This window comes from Phoca vitulina, unplaced genomic scaffold, assembly GCF_004348235.1.
Source record: "Phoca vitulina isolate PV1807 unplaced genomic scaffold, GSC_HSeal_1.0 scaffold9, whole genome shotgun sequence".
Classification (NCBI taxonomy): Eukaryota; Metazoa; Chordata; class Mammalia; order Carnivora; family Phocidae; genus Phoca; species Phoca vitulina.
In genome coordinates this window covers 2,809,531-2,824,430 of record NW_022589712.1, presented here as the reverse complement: position 1 = coordinate 2,824,430, position 14,900 = coordinate 2,809,531, and the positions used below count along the sequence as shown (strand labels likewise).

Below are 14,900 nucleotides of genomic sequence, written 5' to 3'. Positions count from 1 at the left end.
GTTCCGGGCCTCTGCTACCTGGGCGGGTGACCTGGGCAGGTAGAACCTGAGTCCTCACTCCCTCCCTGCTACACCTGCCAGGGCTGAGTGCAGAAGCGCAGTGCTCGTAACTTTCTACAGCTACCAGGGTGAAATGGAAACAGGAACCGCACAAAGAACTACCGGAAAACCATGATAAGTCATCGGGCGGCTTGAGAAGCAGGACTTTCTGAAGGAGCAAAATATCGGAATAGTAGACCTTATAAAAATAAAACTTTTATTACCTGAAAATATAACAGTCTTAGTAAAACCCTGGGAATGAGCAGGAGGAGCTCCGCGGGGCTCCTGTTTTCCCCGACAGATAGGAATGATTTCAAGCTAACAAATCAAGACGGAGCAGGTCCTTGAACACCCGCCGTGCACCCCGCCGCCTCCGTACCAGCATCGCTGGGTGCTGAGAACGGGCTCCGGCAGCAACAGGTACCGCCGGCCGGAGCGCAGACGCGAACCCAGGCGCCGGAGGGAAGATTTGAAAATATGAAACAGTGAAGTTAAACTTTGGACTGTGACGGCTTATGTGATTTGCTTTGTCTTCCCCTCCAGGGGCCGGCTCTTCCCCCACTCTCCAGCCGCTGTTCCCCAGCGATTTCCCGCCCAGGGAGACGGCTGGGGTCAAGGCACGCTCGGCGGCGGGTGCCTTCCACCCGGGATGCCGGAACACCCGTGTGCTCCCTGTCCCGATGCCCCCGGCCCCCCAGGACTGGGCAAGGACTGGATGTCACGTCTGCTGGGGACAGCAAACCTTCACAGCGATGAAAGCAGCCTTACCTGGGTGTACACACTGCCTAAATTCTCTACTTGAACATCCGCTCAAATACCAATGGACATTTGAAGTTCTCTCCTTTTCTCATTACACATCTTTGCCCTCCCTGTGTGCCCCAGCCGATGTGCCCCCAGGCCTCTGTGACCTCCAGGCCTATTTCCACCCAGACTCTGCCCCAGATGGTCGCATCCCCCGAGGAGGAGGCGCATTTCTCACCGCCCCCAAGGTGGGATTCAGTCATCCCCACACAGACAGAGCAGACGTCCAGCCACAGCTGAGGTCGGCTTCTCGATGGTGGGGGGCCGGGGACGTCACTGTGAACTCTTCCTTTCTATTTGAAGTAGGCTCACTTGTGCTCAGAAGCACACGAGTTTAGATTTGAAAAGCCCCTAGAAATTGTGACCTGAATCTGGGCTGAGCAGGGGCAGCCCAGAGCAGGTGGATGCACGTTCAGAGCCATGAACGGTTATGTGGATCTGTTGGGTTGGCTTCTGGGGGTGCAGACTTTGTTCAATGAAACCAAACTTGTAGGGAGAGTGAAAGGCTTTGAAGCCACCATCCTCTAAGCCATCGTGCGGACGGGTCCAGCAGCGTGGCACCGGTGCCCTCGCCAAGCGGGCGTCGACACGGACGCAGTCCTCTCCCCGGAACAAAATGTATTTCACGACTTCTATGGATCTGTGGGAGTTATTTTTTTATCACAAGTTTTGTAGTATGCAATTTATTTTTACCAAATTCATTGCGTAACATAAACACATACAAAATGTGAAAGGCATTTATATTCTCTATGGAAAATGGTGCCAAAAAATACACAGAAGGTAATAAAATTTCCATTATTAAAAACATTTCATGTGATTTCCATCTTGATTGCGAAAGCTGGAATATTTGAGAAAACCTTTTAGAGGCTCTTATGTAAGGGATGCCGTTATGCATCCAAGTTACAGAGGAGGAAAAACACCTCTTGAATAATAGGAAAAGCCATAAAATACAGCAATGTCATAATAAGCTGGTTTTAAAACTTAAATTTTTTTTTGTAATTTGGCGTGAATAACAATTTGAAGGTTTAGGAAAAATACCTCAGTACATTTTTTTAAAAGATTGATTGATTGATTGATTGATTTGAGAGAGAGAGCACACAGAGGGAGAGGGAGAAGCAGACTCCCCGCTGAGCAGGGCGCCCGATGCAGGGCTCAATCCCAGGACCCTGAGATCATGACCTGAGCCGAAGGCAGACACTTAACCAACTGAGGCACCAGGCATCCCTACCTCAGTATATTTTTATTCTCTGTGTTTTCTCTTACTTTGAAATTCATTTAACTTCCCTTAATCTGATTGTTGACTTTTTTTTTTTAAGATTTATTTATTTGTCAGAGAGAGAGAGAAAGAGAGAGCACAAGCAGAGGGAGTGGCAGAGGGAGAAGCAGACTCCCCGCTGAACAAGGAGCCCAAAGTGGGACTCAATCCCAGAACCCTGGGATCATGATCTGAGTCAAAGACAGATGCTTAACCAACTGAGCCACCCAGGCGTCCCTGATTGTTGACTTCTTTTATTCATTAAAAAATCATGTGGGGAAAACAGAATTAAAGCATATATATATATACACACACTTAACTTGGAAAAACAAAATGGTTGTTTCAACATCAATTCTAATTAAGATAAAGCAATTTGATAAGTTTTATTCTAAATTTGCATGCTCTTCAAAGTTTCATGTTTATGTTACACATAATGAGTTCCTGGAAACTACCGAATTGCTCTTTGGGGGCTAAAAGCACTAAAATCATGTTTGTCTAGACAGCACCCGGCCCTCATCTGCGGGCCTGACATCCAGCGTCCGTCCCCACGGTCCACACGCCCACATCCTGGCAAGACTGACACACTGTCACCTCTGACCTTGGAAAATGACTCCCTCCACTTGGTCCCCTGTATATCTTAGTGACTACACATCTCACGATCCTTGCACAACTTTAAGAGCACAGAGGGGAACACCGGTTGTTAGAAGTTGGTTACGAAAGTCTCGAGTGTCCTGCACAGTTTTCTTAGCAAAGGCTGGGGCAGTGTGGACGCTCAGGCAAGCCTAGGCTCCCTCCACCACCCAGACGGGGCAACAGAGCAACCCAACCCCTGAGAGACATTTGCATGTGACAACATGTCCAAAAAAACCCACCCCAAAACACCTAAGCTGAACCCATCACATTCCTTTGGGATGCTTATTAAAAGCTCTGATAGCTAAAAGAGGCAACAAATATCACAAGATTCTGGGCTTCCTTCCCTGGGCGGCCGCGGATGTTTCTGTCAGGCTCCTCTCTACCCAGACAGCACCGTGCAAAGCGATGAATGAATATGTTCAAGAAGAAATGTGCAAATTTGCTCGTCCTCATATTTTTCTACAGCTTTTTGCTTTCGTAAATGTACAGGTTCTATTCCATGAAAGGCGGTCAATACTTTAGTTTTATTTATAGTACTTGCTTAAGTTCACCCAGTGGTGACAGAGACACTCCAATTAAGGGCCAATAAAAATTTACATCTTAAAATCTATTTTATGGCCAGGTTATAGAGTTGTGCCATGAAATACGGTCCGTAAGCGAAACATACCTGGGCGATCCGTGGATGTTACACAGACCTCCAGCGTGTGACTGACACGCGGTGTCCTAGAGTGTACCCATTTGTCCATCTCCATATCTGAGCGTGATCCATCTTACTTTATAATATTCCGACTGAAAATTTAAACGAGACGAGAGAGCTATGCTGCCGTGCCAAGTTTTCAATAAATAAATTCTTTGAGGAGCTGTGAACACAGAAATTATTCCAGTAGGATTCATGTCCCACTGAGCAGATCATGAACAATCTATTTGAAATGTGATATTGGTACAGAAACCTGGAAACGTGTGGGGGGACTCGGGGCTTAGGTGAACAACAGTGACTACACACACTGGATCTGGGGCTATTTTAGGACCATTGGAGGGGGTGGCGCATCCCAGTGGCTTAGGAACTTGTGGCAGATCTCTACTATGGCAACTGACGTGGGAGAACCTGCCGGCTTCTGAGCGCCAGGTGCAAGCACGCCGACAAATGTCTGCAACCGTGTGGGGCTGTGAGCTGAGGCTCTGCAAGAAGATCATAAGGAACACATTTTTCTGTCCCCCTGGAGTGTCCTGAAATAGATAAAGTGCATATAGCACTGGCGGCAGGGAGAAGGCAGTGAGACCCGGGGGCCTGGAAGTGAAGACCCCCCACCCCGATGTCATTCCCTTCAGCTTCTTAGGACGTTTTCCTTTGGAGAGTGAGGAGTTGAGCACTGCTCACCTATCTGGGTGGACTAGTTATAGGTCTGCATCACGTCTGGCTGTCAATCTAAGCACAGAGCCTAATTCTGAAATTTATTTATAACTGTGTGCAACTGCCCAGGCTGATTTTCTAACGTTAAAGAGAAACAGTGATGCTATCGAAAGGTTTTTTTAATAAGGCCTACGGACTACTCCATAGAATTACCAAGGTTTATTCTGAAGTAATGTCAGATTTGATGTAAATCAGTTACACATGGAGTCGAATTCCCTTAGTACCACCGTGAACAGAAATCCTTCCCTGGCCACAGTGGGGTGGGGAGTGCCTCCCAGCCTGGACTACATTTCCCAGCATCCCTTGTGGCAGGGTGTGGTCATTGACTGGGTCCGGCCAACGGAAGGAGAGCAGTGGTGTACCTTGAGGCAGCAGCTGCCCCCTTCTTCAGGCTCTCCCCCTGCATGGGGAGTGCAGGGGTGTCCAGGCCCTGGGGCTGGTGCAACCCGGAGCCCAGCTCACTATGGGGAAAAAAACTGGCCTCTGGCCGGGAACAGTGACATTAGACAGATCCTGGAGCAAGAAATGAATTTTGCTTTCTCAAGCTCACTGCACTAAAGTACCAACAAGGTCCGGAGCCCCCGTTTCTCTGTGCTGGGAGACAGTGGGTCAGCCTGACCCCAAAGCCTGAATGCTGCTTGGGGCGGGGCAGAGCCCCTGAAGAAGCAGTGAACACAAGCTGGAGGGTCCTATCTGCTTTTGCAAGGGAAATGCTTCTCCAAAATCCACTCCAACTCTGACATCAGGCAGCTTACTTAACTTCATTCTGCCCTTTGCACAATGGGAGACCCTGCTTTAGCTGGTTACTGTGAGAAGGGAAGGAACTAACACACGCACAGCACTCATTCTGCCGGCTCGGGGAAGAGGGACCCTCCACACGTTACTGTCATAATAAACATTATTATTAATATTATTCCTGAATATCTGACACAGTAATATAATGTCCTCCTTGGAAAAGTTTGTGCCTCTGTAGTAAGAGATGAAGAAATCAAGTCATCATAAATAAACATAATATGTAAGATGGAGGGCCTGGGGGCACCTGAGTGGCTCAGTTGTTAAGTGTCTGCCTTCGGCTCAGGTCACGATCCCAGATTTCTGGGATCGAGCCCCGCATCGGGCTCCCTGCTCAGCCGGAATCCTGCTTCTCCCCTCTGCTTGTGTTCCCTCTCTCGCTACGTCTCTCTGTCAAATAAATAAATAAAATCTTTAAAAAAAAAAAAAAAAAAAAAGAGGGAGGGCCTGAATTTCTGAACCAATCAATCTTGAGACGTTAAAACCGGAGGTTTGGTCGTACCGGAATTTTTAATCCCCCGACTTCCTCTTGCCTTGAATGGCGGTGTCGTGTTGGTACTCCTCACAAATGCGGCAATGCTGGGAAGAGCCCACTCCCTGCTGTGCGAGTGTCCCTAGGAGCGAGAGGGGGAGACCCTCTGCCTGCCGACGCGCTGCTCATTCATGGTGGTTAGAGAATTGTTAGTCCCATGAACTCAATCTGGACTTCTAATGAAACAGGAGAGACTTTCATTCTGCTCTCCAGTTGAAACCCTAAGTGGAGATCTGAAGTGCCCAGATGCCCCCATTGGAAAAGGCAGGTCCCAGCACCAGCCACTCGTGCTCCCTGCCGAGGCTGCGTTTGGGGTGAGGGACGGAGACCTCCAAAAAGTCGGCTCCACATTCGGAGGGGAAGCAGCCAAGTCTCCTTAGGGAAATAGCACGTGTGTGTACACACGTGTGTGCACCACCTTCCCTGCCCCCACCCAGGGCACCGAGACCAGGACCTGGGGCCGTTTCCACTCTGGAGAAAACCTAGTCTTCAGATCACATGGTCTGAGCTAAACTCCTTCACCCCTACCATTTACCGGCCATGGGAACTTGAGTAAGCTGGCTAGCCTCCCCCGAACTTTCCTCCTCGCCAAGACAATGTAGACGATAATATTTACAGTAAGACAGTTTTGAGGATTAGGTAAAAAAAATAAGTTTTAAAGAAATACTCAAAGCGCCATTTATAAGGCCTGCCACGTGGCAGCTGCTCAGGAAATGAGGGCAGGAAGAGCAGGGCGCTGCGGTGCTGGGCGGTGCACGGGCTCGTCAGGCGCGAGGCTGGCCAGGGCTCCTCACTCCTGGAAGCCCGGGTCTCAGAGGACTCCCCTCGCTGGCCCCTCTGCAGAGGCTGGGAGCCCTGGACCCCGCACGTGGCTGAGACGCTCAGCTCCAGGGAAGTTCTACTTGTCTCCTTCCTCTCATCCAGACAGGCTGCCCTGCTTCTTTAGCATGCGAGCGGGTTTCCATCTGGGGATCTGCAGCTCTGTATGCCTGTAATTCATATTCCTACAGAAAACCCGTCACCGGCAGCCGGGATCCTGAGATCTCCATCCCACAACTGTGGGACTTGGCTGCCGGGGTGATTGAGGAGTAGCCCGGAGCCTGTGCTTTCCACTGCAGCCCTAGTGATGGGGGCCCAGGCCCTGGGAGGGCAGGAGAGGCACCACGTCCTGATAAGAATGGGGCTGCACATTCAGCCCGGGGCTGGGAAATGTGCTTGGTTCCCTGTCAACGTGACTGCTGGGTTTCTACAGAATCGCAGGGTGACTGCTGGCCGGCTGGTTCGAGCCACTGGGAAAGGAGTACAATGGCTTTCTCAGGCCTGTTTCCAAGCTGGGAGGGGGAGGTGTGGGTGGTTCAGGGAATCTAGGTGGTGGGTGGCCAGGGAGTGGGCCCTCTGCGGAACAAGAGGAAAAAAGCTCTAAGCCTTTGATGAATCATAGCCGAAATTAGTAACGTACCTCCCGGGATCTCGAGTTGTCACCACTCTTTCAGAAGCTAGGCGCTTAAAAAAACAAAACAAAACAAAACCAGCCCAGGCTCTCTGGAAACAGATGGTCAGACTACAGTGAGAATCCCGGCCGTGGGGCCAGTCGCCTCCCGCCACCGGCAGAAGTCCGTTATGTTTAACAGCCAGTGTGGAAAGAAATCCGCTCGACATCTCCCAAGGAGCGGCGCGCAGCCCAGGCCTCCGCACTCCCCGGCCCGCCTGCGCTCCGCACACGCAGAAAGGAGAAGCAAGGGCGGCAGGAGCCTGTGGTTCTGTGAACACGTGTCCTAAATTATTACCAGTACCGATTTGCGCTGGAATCGAAAACTCAGCCGCCTCTGGGAGTGGGTACAGATCCACGCTCTTCCTCACACGGGGGCTGAGCCTTCGCTCTCGAAATCAGTTGAAGTGACTCAGGTTTTATGGGAAAGCTGCACGAGCAATGCCATTCTGTCCTTAGTATTTTGTTTTATGCTTATTTTTTTTTTTTTTTAAGGCATGGACCGTAAGTGCCGAAAGGTACATGAAGAGACTGGAAACTGGAGTTAGAGCTTTTAATCCTGGCTTCGCAGAAAGGGAGTGCTGTGTGTGAGGGACATGTCACTCACGTCCCCAGCATCTCTTCCTTAGGGCAAAGCACGTGATGGCGGTCTCAGAAGGACCTTCCCGGACCGTTTACGCCCACGCAAATCGTATCCGTTGGAAACATTTTCAAAATGTTGAACTCCCTTAGTTTGTATACGGTATACACTCGGCTGTCCTAATGTGAAGAGAATGGCGAGAATCTTGTAGTCTAACCGAGAGATGAGATCATAGACCCCAAACAAGACGCCCCGGGCCTGGGACACGCAGTGTGGGACGCAGGGACAATGAGACCCACAGAGGTCAGGGCAGGGGTGGGGCCGCCTTGAGGAGGGCACGCTTCCAGGACACAGCGGGGCAGCTTGGGGAATTCAAAGATTGCGGTGGCGAGAGGGCGTCCAAGGTGGGCAAGGCGGCTCAGGCCGCGGACACGGGCTGGAGTTGGCAAGCACCCTTCGGACAGCAAACACCAAGTCTTTCTGACTCAAGCAGGCTTCTTTTCTCTGCTATTGTTTTGTTTGTTTTTGCTTTTTGTGTAACACTTGGGAAGAGTGGGAAGTCAGATCAGAAGAGTACGTTACGAGCTTCCATGTCAGCGGGCTTGGAGGGGCAGGGACCTCCCGGGCACTGGTAGGAATGAGAGCCATGAGGGTATCCGGCAGAAAAAACCGTCGATTTAAGATTAGTTGACAGATCCCTACGTGTGACCTCAAACTCCCTCAGATTTGGGAAAGAGAAGACCCTATTCCAGGGCACGGAGCACCCACGACCGACCATTATTAATCTTGAATACATGGAGGCAGCGGACGGAAAGCCCGTGTCAAGGGCTTCACAGAGACACCAAGCGCAACTTCTCCGTCCACAGAGTGCCGGAGGCCTATCTGAGCGATGTCAAGACGTGGGGCAAAGCTTCTTTGGAAATGGGGTCATTGCAAATGTAATCCGTGAAGATGAGGTCAGACTGTAGGAGGGTGGCCCCCGTCCAATTTGCTGGTGTCCTTGTAAGAAGGCCATGTGAAGACAGCATCCAGGGGACGGTGCCCCATGAGGATGGGGGCCGAGGCCGGAGGGAACGAGCTCAGGAAAGGCTGGAGCCCCTGGCAGCCGGAGGGGGCGAGGAAGGACCGTCCCCCAGGGGCTCTGAGGAGAGCACAGCCTTGCGGACCCCGAGATGCGAGACTTCCGGCCTCCAGACCGAGAGGGCGCAGATTTCTGTCATGTAAGCCCCGGGCGTGCGGTAGCTGGGTACGGCAGCCACGGGACGCTAAGCCAGTGTGATGCCAACACTGGCCATCACTAACCGTCCGCAGGACACCAGCACCCACGGTGACCCGTCGTGACCACTGCTGGGTCCGTCTGCATCGTACGGACAGTTAGTGCCACAAAGCACCATAACAACAACCAGACACAAAGTGAGCTGAGCCCCAAGGCCAGATGAATCTTTGGTACCTGCAAGGGACAGACGGCACCTGTGATCCAGAAATAGCTCTGAGCTCAGAGAGCAGAGGAAACAACGAAGATTTGCTTAATAAACAAACAACGACCCCACCCCCTTGCCTCACAAGCAGCCAGGATGTGGCGAGGACAGGAAAGTTTGCCGAAATCCTGCAAGGTGGAGAAGAGACGGAAGCGGCCGGTTGGGGAAGTGGCTGTCACCATCAGCACGAAGAGAGCTGTCCCCAAGGACGGGGGTCGCCGGTTGTGAGGAGCGGGTGCGGGCCGCGCGGAGAGCAACAGGGTGGTTGATAAGCAGGGGCACTTGGAAGAGCTGGGTGTGGCCTCCCACGAAGACTAGAAAAGTGCTCCCCAGGGAAGAAGGGGGGTGGTGTGCGGGCTGATGCCCGGCAGGCCTGCGCTGCGCCCGGCCCCACGCCCCGGCTTCACACGCACTAACCAATGAGCCCAACCCTATGAATGAGGCTGTTTGTCCATCTTACGTATGCAAAGGAACTGAAGTAAGCTATTGTAAGTGAGGAGCTCGAATCTGAACCAGGATCCAGAGTCAATGGTTCTGAACACTCCCCTCTAATGCCCGATACACGAGGGGGGAATCAACTTGGTGCAGTGTCCTCTCCTCTGTCAGATCTGGAGCAGAGAGAAGCACAGAAAGGGAAGGAGGAGGGAGCGAGGGAAGGCAGGCCGGCGGCCCAGGAGGAGGGGACTGCACCGAAGCACCTGCCTTCAAGGGAAGGAGACATCCCCACCTGGCTACCTGGGGAGCCCCCACCCACCTGCTGCCTGGCCTTGCATTCTACAGCAACACTGCCCTGGGACACGTCCTCCCTTAAAGCATGGGTTTGTTGAGAGGGCAGACCGTAGCAGCACCCGAGCCTAATGATACTCATTTATTCATAAATATGAGCCGATAACAAAGGATCGTTACATATCGGAGAACAAAAACAGCATCTGCACGACATCTTGAGGGGAAGAATTTGAGCCTCCAAGTCAACATCTAGCTGCAATATTAATCACACAAGAGGGCAAAACAAAGATATTTTAGGCATTCAGAATCTGAGCTGATCGCTCATACAGGCCGTATGAGAAAGTCCTGCACAATCAGTCAGACGGGAGGTGCACGGCCGCCAGCGCGCAGAGACAGACGGAGGGCGGGGCTCAGGAGAATGCAGGGGGCCTTCCCGGCTCATTTGCCTAAATAATGGATGGGTTCATGTTAATTCCGATCACAGCCCAAAGTGTATTTTTTGGATCCTGAAAAATAACTCTAAGCATTTGGAAGAGAAGTACTTTAAATGAGGCTATACTAGTGCAAATTGAAAAGGAGACGCAATAGGACAGACCAGTACGGAACAGATCGGAGCAGAAAGCAAAGTAAACCTGAGGCTACTTGGAAAAAGCACAGGCAAAAAGTAGCTTTTAAACCTCTGGGTAAGTAGCTATTTCCAAAAAAGATGCTGCCGAATCATGACACAGTCACCTGGAGTCACAGGGATGAAGTATTAGGTGTGAAATTACCACGTAATCAGCATAACTAGAGGCGAGCGTCTCTGAATCCCAGAGAGAGGAAGCTCTTTCTCATTTAGGTACAAGAGCAAACGAAGAAGTCACTGGGGGGATGATTTATAAATTTGGCTGCATTAAAATTTGAAACTTACCTATATCAAAACATTCCATAAAAAAAGGAAAAAGACAAACTGGTTAAAAAAACTTTTGTAAAGGCAAGTTGCTGACATTCTTACTATGTAAAGAGGTCTTTCAAAGTAGTAAGAAAAAGACAAACAGCTCAATTAAAAGTGGCAAAGAACGGAACAGATGATTAACATTGATGAATAATAATAAGCATATGAACAAATTTCAAACTCATTGATACTTAAGAAAGGGCAAATTTATCATTTTTAATGTATGAAATTACTACAAGGAATAAAATAGGATATTAGGGTTTCGAGGAAACAGGAAAGTAAAAACCTCAGGAAATCCTGTGATAAATGTGGAGAACTGTTCTATTGGTGCAATTGACCTAGGGAGTTGCACTGCTCAGAATTCATCCTAAGAAAATTAAAGATGCACAGGCAATTCATGGTCATAACTGATTATCATAGTGCTTTTAATAATACAAAAATAGAAATGCATTCAATGTTAAAAAAAAGAAAATTAAATAAAGACTTTTTTTGACGTATGGCCATTACTTTTTAGTGTGTAGGCTATTTAATGACATAGAAAAAATGCTGAGAATGTACGGGTAAGAGACAAAAGCAGACTATGAAGCAGTTTCCAGAGTGATTAAATTTTTTAGCAGCTGCTCATATGTATACATGGGGAAGGACCAGAGCAGCTACACCAGAAATTAGACAGTTGTTGCTTTGGAGGAGGAGATTTCAGATTATATTTTCTTTTATTTATTCCCATCATAATTTTGTAAAGTAATAAACATGTATTACTTTAGAAATCAAAACAAAAAAATCTTATAAAAAATTGTCAAATGTAAAAAAAAATTCAAAAACCTTTGCTATTTCAGACACATGGATTTTTTCAAAGTATCACTTTCAAATTGCCTTTCTGTTTTAAGAGTAGCATCCAGAACACCAGAGTTCCTCCTATTCGATATTTACTAAGAAATGCAAAACTAAAAGGGGCAAAATAATATAATGGAAAGAAATCCGGTCCATGGGTATCGGATTCTGGCATCGGCTTTCAGATTGACGACTTTTGTGAGCTCAGCCAAAGTCCTCGGTCTGGGTTTGCTCACCAGTACATGAAGAAGTGGGCTTAGATGGACAGTTTACTCTACAGTTCTATGATGCTCTCTCCTCGTTCCAGAAACCTTGGGTTCAGCTGCAGGCAAGCCGCCCAGGGAGGCGGGCTGTGTGCCGGGTCCGCACAGATGGGCCCGTCCACTGGGACTTCAGTCCCCAGCTGACTGTGTTGCAGACCCCTCTCCCACTCTGAAATACATGGAGGGGGATACTCACAGCTGGCTCTTCTTGGCCATTGATTTGCAGGCACACATTTGTAGACATAAGTAACCTCTAGTAATCTTAATGACTGCACAGAAAACCTGTCTGTCTGACTAACCACAGTGAGAGCCACACTTGTAGGACGTTGTGTTCTTGGGAACCGTCTGATGTAAATGTCTCGAGAAGCATCTGTACCATGTGATCTGCTAACTGACAGGGGCAGGGAGAAGGATACACAAGAAGGAAGATGAAGAACTTACAACTAAGTGGAGGGAATTCCCTTCAATGGATTATCACCAAATCAGTGAACAGGACCCCTTACTGGCCAGTCTGACGAGGCACACAAATCCAAGCCAATCACAGATGGAGACCTCCAGAGCTGGGCTGCCTCTTAGAATTTACTGGAATGCTATTCAATCAGTTTTAAAATGCTTAAAAAAGATAAGCCTGGAAGTACAGACCAGGATCTGGCTATAGAAATCCTTGAAAAGTAATCAGTATCTGACCTTACAAGAAGGGAAAGGTTTTTGATGGGTTTAGAATTTGTGAATGGAGCAGGATGCCAGGGACACCACTCTGGAATTGGCGTGCAGGACAGTTTGGAAGGCAGAGAAACCTCCAGGCTGGGGTCTCGGGCTGTGGGGAATGTCACGAGGTGAGGGTCAGAGAGGGCAGGAAGGAAGGGGGTAGATGTCAGTTTTATGGTAGGGGGGAGCACACCTGGGCCTGGGTATGGGAGACGAGTGTGCAGGATTTCCAACACAGATTCTTCCTCTGACCAGGAAAATGGCCATTTCACAGACAGACTGAGACGTGAAGGAGGAAGGGGAGACTTTGGGGCAATGTGGAAATTCTCCCTGCGGTGTGGGGTGAAGCCCGAGACAGGGCTGGGTGGCAGCACACAGACGTGTGAAGCAAAACCCTGGACGCACACGAGCTTGCCTACGTTCACTGAGGGAAGGATACGCAGGTGGAAAGTAGACGGAGTGAGGGCTTGAGGAGGAAGGACGGGAAGCGAGAGGGTGAACCATGGCAGGCCGGGCAGGGAGGCCGCGATGGGGGCTGGGCGGCACGCCAAGGGAAGTGGAGTGTTCAAAGGCCAGGGCGACACATGCCATTCTGGAAGGCGCAGCTCGGGCCGACATGGAAGAGGGAGGCCGTCAGCAGGTGGAGGCGCCCTGTCTGCGAATGGAGGGGAGGCAGAGTGCAGAAGACCGACCTACAAACCAGCAGCTGGGACCACGGAGCAATCTGGATCCTTCCAGCACAGGCCCCGGGCCCGGCAAGGTGATGCCAAAGGGACGGCATTACCTGGGAAGTACAGCGAGGCGGGGGGACATGTGGGCTGCAGGGCAAAGGGAAAAGTGGCAGGGAGAGAAGGAAGAACTTGTCGTCCCCCGGAGAGAAAACAACGAGGGGGGAGATGGTGCACAGAGGGATTCAGTACATCAGGGAAACTCATGAAAACGCCGGCGATCTTGGAAAGGAGCTGCAGTGATCGGACAATGTGCACGACTGAAGCTCTGATAGATGGTAAGGGCAAAACCAAAATTTTCATTTAGTTTGCTCTGGATTTAATCAGTACCATCAAAATGCTGCTTTCAAATTAGGAAACAAAAAGAGTCGAGAAATACCCACGGGGGACGGGGGCAGGACCCCAGGAGAGGGGAGGAGAGGCAGGGGTCCAGCACGGCGCGCTCGGCTCTCCGCTGAGCGCAGCCCGTCCTTGGCGCCATTGCCCGCTCCTCTCCGTGGGTCCGGAGCACGCGGCCAGCTCATCGAACCGCTGCCATCGTGGCGCAGACAGAGCTTCTGTGCAAATGGTGTTTGTCTTCCTCTATTAAAATGTTCCACTCTGTTGCCATGTAAATGGGCTCGGGAGCGGTCCCAGAGACATGTCCCACGGTAGCGAGGCACGGCTTTTCCACGGGCGCTTGACAACCATAATTGCTGCTATTATTTCCCCTTACTATTCACCTCACAGGCAGAAAGTAAACAAAACACTTCTCAGGAGGGAGAGGGAGAGAGGGAGAGAAAAGGGGGAGGAAGGCATTGCAGGCCAAAATGGAGTGCGGGGCCCCTATTTGCTGGTCCCCCCCCGCTGCAGCCTCGCCGGCCCGCTGCTGCAGATCATCCCCAACCTCCTCCTCAGCCCCGTGTGGGAGGAAGGGGTCCCTACAAAAGGCCAAGGGGGCAGACGGACCACGTTTTAATTTTCTCACACGCTTGTATGCTCTAACAGGAACAATGCAGAGAGGCTTATGGATGCATGAAATGGTTTGCAAAATTAGGACCGGATTCTCAACAATGTAGACAGGCAGAGGCAACAAAGAAATGGAAAGTCAGGCTAGGCTTTCCGAGCTCATGTGATCTCGAAGCCAGGTCTGGATGGAGAACTTGGAATCAGATGACCCTTTGAACTTCAAGACTTTGGTTAAACAACCTGGAATCTGCTCATCATGAACTAAATCATGGGTGGTTTGTGTGGGTAAAAGCTCTAAACATTTTGGTTCTAAGTGTCTCTGTTTATACAACATTCTTTCCTCTTACGTCAGGAGAAGGAAGCCTGTTTTCTTTGGAGGAATGGAGGCAGGGAAGAGAAATCATGTCCCAACTGCAGGATTCTGTCGAGGTCCAGGCAACAACAGGGCTTTCTCTGGATGAGCACCCCGTGTTTCTGCTCCCTCCCTTCTGACTTCCCTTCCACCCTGTACTCTTCCTGGCAGACTGGACTCAGCCCCTTCTGACACCATGCCCACCACTCTCTGCTGACAGCACTGTCTGGCGCAGGTGCGGCCGGGGAGCAGGCCACGTGTGCGGGCCGGGGAGCAGGCACGTGTGCGGGGAGCAGGCACGTGCCGGGGAGCAGGCACGTGTGCGGGGAGCAGGCACGTGCCGGGGAGCAGGCACGTGTGCGGGCCGGGGAGCAGGTGTGAGGGCCGGGGAGCAGGTGTG

The 14,900-nt window shown here is 50.6% G+C and overlaps 1 protein-coding gene across 6 annotated transcripts in view; it reads right to left on the bottom strand.

The window, feature by feature from the left end:
* Window positions 1-14,900, bottom strand: part of RPS6KA2 (ribosomal protein S6 kinase A2) — a 346,717-nt gene that overhangs the window by 117,821 nt on the left and 213,996 nt on the right. The window contains exon 1 of one of the 6 annotated variants that reach the window (XM_032407497.1): window positions 3,396-3,621. The exons of the other annotated variants lie outside the window; for them this stretch is intronic. The gene's annotated coding sequence lies outside the window, so the exon portion shown is untranslated. Of the gene's footprint in view, window positions 1-3,395; window positions 3,622-14,900 lie in introns of those variants that run through there. 6 annotated transcript variants of the gene reach the window in all.